At 42.3% G+C, this 4,657-nt stretch overlaps 1 pseudogene; it reads right to left on the reverse strand.

The window, feature by feature from the left end:
* Positions 1 to 3,603: 3,603 nt before the first annotated feature.
* Positions 3,604 to 3,836, reverse strand: LOC133759006 (U2 spliceosomal RNA; annotated as a pseudogene).
* Between the last annotated feature and the right edge of the window lie 821 nt (positions 3,837 to 4,657).

The following is a 4,657-nucleotide window of genomic DNA, read 5'->3' on the forward strand; positions in this document are numbered from 1 at the left end:
TTTCAAAAAGAAGTAATGTGAATTATCATGGAGTTGAAAGGCAAGAGATTTGTATTTGGCGACTGGTACTGGAATGAACTTGGCACTTCATCCTCAGCAACTTGCGTCCTCTGAAGCTGTTGTTCTTGGACCATGGCTATGCATTAGGATCTTGTGTGAACTGTCTGCAGTCCTGATGTCCAGACTGTGCCCCAGGCCAAGAATCAGAGTCGCTAGGGGTGAAACCCAGGCATGAGTATTTTTTAGTACTCCCCACCATGTGATTCCAATGGGCAGCTAAGGATGACAACACTATGGCAAATTCTAGAATTTACTGAAATTATCTTTATCATGTTTCTGTGTTAATATGTCTCATGTCGGAAAGGATCTCTGTGCAGGAAGTAGAAAGCGAAACAGGGAGGCTGGATTTCTGCCTTGGTTTCTTGAAAGTATGGTGGCCGATGCACTAGCAGGTGGTCTGATGCGTGAGGCAGACTGGGGCCACTAGGCATATACCTGGCCGAACTTCCAGGACCGAGTGGCTGTATGGCTGATTTTTATAGTTCTTTCAGTTCCCTATTTTCTAGGAAATGACACACAGTTGTTTGAAAAAGAAATATTCCAGCTTTTACATGTTGACAGCTGATTCAGAATTGTTTGAAACCTTGTGCTGGCCAAGTTAAAGCATGTTTGCCAGTCAGTAGTCACTAGCCCAGCTTTCAGGAGTATTGAAGACCTGCCTGCACGTCCCAGCCAATTTGAATTTTTTTTATTCTGAGTGTAAGCTGTGTTCTGCTTTTCTTTTGAAACTGTGTTTTATATGTATTTTATGTGTTTTCCTCCCCATTCCTAAGTAACCCTTTGTGCTTTCTTCAGACTCTTTTCTTCACTCAGTAGTTTTTTCCTCCCAGTGTTCATCCGTTCTGTCAAATCACATTTAGGGTTCTGAAGTCTTATAGTCTTTTTTAGGATTACTTAGAGCTTGTTAGATTTTTGAAATTGTATGTCTTGTAATAAAACATTTAGAGGCTCTCATTTAGCTTTGTTATCTACTGCGTGATATAAGAAATGCCTAAAGCAGCCGTGTAGCCTTCTTGGGCATACTAAGAACAGGAGTGGGTAAGGGTTAGTTCATAGGCTTGACCAGACTCATTGTGAACGGCTGCGTTAGGGTGATGAGTTACTGTGTGATTCCTGAACTTCCTCCTGCACCAGACATCCTTGCTGGGGTGTACCAAAATGCAGGTTCTCAGGCCTTCTCTCAGCAGTTCTGATTTATGTAATTGCAGTTGGGACTCGGATGTGCATTGTAAAACAAGTTCTCTAGGAGAGTAGTTTATGCTGCTCCACTGACTACATTTTGAGAAATACTGATTTAGGGTGGTGGTTTTTGGTCTCCAGGTCTTGTGTCATGTAGAAGGTTTTGAAGTCAGTTGGGCCACTAATCAATACAGTTAATTACTCAATACCTAGGATAAGGCTCTAATGTAAAGAGAGGCTGACTTAAGCTCTTTCCACAAAGTTGAGGTGTTTTGACCAGGAAACGGCTTTCATAGTTTCAGTCATAAATGGATGGAAATAGTGCTGTATTTTTGTCTATAAATTTATTTGTCTATATTATAAACTGTGTTTACATATTAGCATTCCATGTATGCAACATTGTGGGGTGCATGGAAGAAAGATCCCAAGGCTATGTTTTTGTTCCACATCTTTTTTGCTTCATTTCAACTGTTTTTGTGGACCTATTTTTACATTTAGTATGCATTTCCCAGCTTTTGCAAACTGAATCTCCTAAAGATAAGTAAGTCTTTTCAGGGTCATCATTTATGTCATTAATTCTTTCAAGTCCTGCATGGTTTTTGGTAAAGCACCTGTACTGAATGGCCCAAATGTGTCTGCTCCCTGAGTCCACAGCGATTTTTAATAATTTTGTTCTTTTCCTCCACTGATATCTGTCAGTCTCTTGCTCACTACCGTGCCTGCCTCTGGGAGTCTTACTCTAATTTGCCCTGGGCAGGCACATCATGTAACTGCATACTGTATGTTGAGTAAGAGTAATTGAGGTTTTGAGAGGTTCTTCAAGCAATTGAATGAATGAGCTTAGTTTCAGGGCACTTGGGGGCATTATTTTAGTGATCAGCTACCTTCGTCCAACTTCCTTCCTGATCCTCAGCTGCAATGGTCAGGTCTGTGACCTCAACAGAAGTGAGATATTGCTGAAAATCGCTTCTCCTGATCCATGAATTGTCCCCTCAGTTGTGTTCTGTATTTTTATATGTGTAACTTAAGTGAATTAAAATTTAAATGAAAATTTCTCAGGCCAAGTTTTTATGCAAGATAAAGTGTTTTTGATTCACTGTTACTATGGTTTAGAGCTATAAATTTGTTGTATAAATGTACCTGTGAAATTCTGTCCTGCAGCCATTCTGAAATAAATGTGTGACAACTGATACTTATGCATGGCTTCTAATTTTATGGAGGGTGAGTATCATTTGCATCAGATCTGTTTATATTTGGCATTTGTAGTAATGATCCTGGTCCTTTTCATCTACAGCCATATGTGGTAAGCGCTGTTCTTCAACCAAGGTAAGCCATTTGGGTTTCTCCCAGAAATTAGCAGAGGCCACCCTTTTTGAGTGACGTGTGTGGGTCTTGTGCTAATGGATCTAGGGACCAGGGGGAGCAGAATGGAAATAAAAGGAAGCACAGCACGGGCACATAAAAGCACGATGCTTTTCCTCCAAAGAGAAAAGAAGAGAGAGGGTAACTTCTTGTTGACCTGTGAGACTCAGCGATGCTTCAGCACTTTGTTTCCAGGAGATTTACTTTTATCTCTTTATTTGTCCCTTTTTACTTGAATCTGTTTAAGTGTGTGTGTGTGCCATGTTACCAAAATACCTTGCTTAAGCCCTATTAATGCTTTATTGTTTTTTCTTTTTGCCTAGAACAAGAGTGTTGTAGTGACCTTACCTATGGAATAGAGTCCTTGTTCAGCCGGTGTTTACTGAATACTTCTATGTGCAAGAGAAAGGCAAGATTTGTCTTTTCTTTGGTTTGGTCTAGTGGTTCAATAAAAGGCTTCAGCCACCATTATACTGACAGTTGTCAGTAGTGGTCACTGATCAATGGGAAAACCAGACATGGTTGCCTCTTGGGTAAATTAAATGATGGTAACTTACTTAAAGGACGCAGAAAGTAAGTCGACATAGGATACACAGAGGAGGGATGAGTAACAAAAAAAAAAAAAAAAAAAAAAAAAAAAGAATTTTTGGCCTCAAAGCCCACCAGCACACTTATATAAATGTATGATTACTTTCAAGTTAGTGAGGGCTGTAGCATACCCTTAGTCAGAAAATGGCTTGTCTCTAGGCTCGGTGTTCTGTATAGAACGGTGGAGCTGACCTGCATAGTCCACCTCATCTGAACCAGGTGGGAACTTTGCAGTGCACACTGATAGCAGGGTACAGTATGTTCAGGCACAAATGTTTTTTTACCTTGAGTGTTCAGACTTTTACAGCCTGGACTGAAGACATCTTTGACTTCAAGACTGCAGCACAGTGTTTCCCTGATGTCCCTGGAGGTGAGGGACTTGCTAACCAGTGTTGGCCAAGTCTTAGAAACTCCAGAACGAACCATCACACAAGCCTTGGAGAGGTGGGTGGTGAGGGAGAGTCCTACGAGTGGCAAGCCCAGTGCTTCAGGGACCTGCAAAAGACATTAACTTAAACTTACATAAATTTAAAATAGAGTATTTAACACTTAAAGTGCAACGTTTCTTCTACATCTTTTCTGCCCACTGGAGTCATCTGGGAAGTTTGATACTACACTTGATCTTAGCCAAAAGGCCGAGAAGTGATAATCTGGGAAGTTTGAAAAAAATGCTGATGCCTGTTTACACCCTCTCCCCCTCCCACCAAGAGATTCTTTCTAGTTTATTGGTCTGGGTTGTAGCCCTCCATCAGAATGGCATAAAGCTCCCTTGGTGATCCTGTGGCAATGACAGCAATTCCTACCAACTTTAGAAGTATGAGATCACTTTAAAAAAATGTGCAAGAATGTAATTAAAAGATGTTTATTTTGGTGCAAAAATTTTGAAATCCGTGCACAGTTTTGTTTTTTTCATAATACTCATTTTCCACATACTTTGAAGTCCTCTTGTAATGTTCTCCCATAAGTGGTGACTGTTAAGAAGTTAGCTAGAGGCTGGCTCCGCGGCTCAATAGGTTAATCCTCCACCTGTGGTGCTGGCACACCGGGTTCTAGTCCCGGTCAGGGCGCCGGATTCTGTCCCAGTTGCCCCTCTTCCAGTCCAGCTCTCTGCTGTGGCCCGGGAGTGCAGTGGAGGATGGCCCAAGTGCTTGGGCCCTGCACCCGCATGGGAGACCAGGAGAAGCACCTGGCTCCTGGCTTCGGATCAGCGTGGTGCGCCGGCCGCAGCGCGCCAGCCGCAGTGGCCATTGGAGGGTGAACCAACGGTAAAGGAAGACCTTTCTCTCTCTCTCTCACTGTCCACTCTGCCTGTCAAAAAAAAAAAAAAAAAAAAAAAGAAGTTAGCAGTTAGCTAGAGGGGCTGGCGCTTAGGCTCCGTGGATTAACGCCTTGGCCTAAAGCGCTGGCATCTCATATGGGCGCTGGTTTGAGACCTGGTTGTTCCACTTTCGATTCGGCTCTCTGCTGT

This window comes from Lepus europaeus, chromosome 4 (assembly GCF_033115175.1).
Source record: "Lepus europaeus isolate LE1 chromosome 4, mLepTim1.pri, whole genome shotgun sequence".
Classification (NCBI taxonomy): domain Eukaryota; kingdom Metazoa; phylum Chordata; class Mammalia; order Lagomorpha; family Leporidae; genus Lepus; species Lepus europaeus.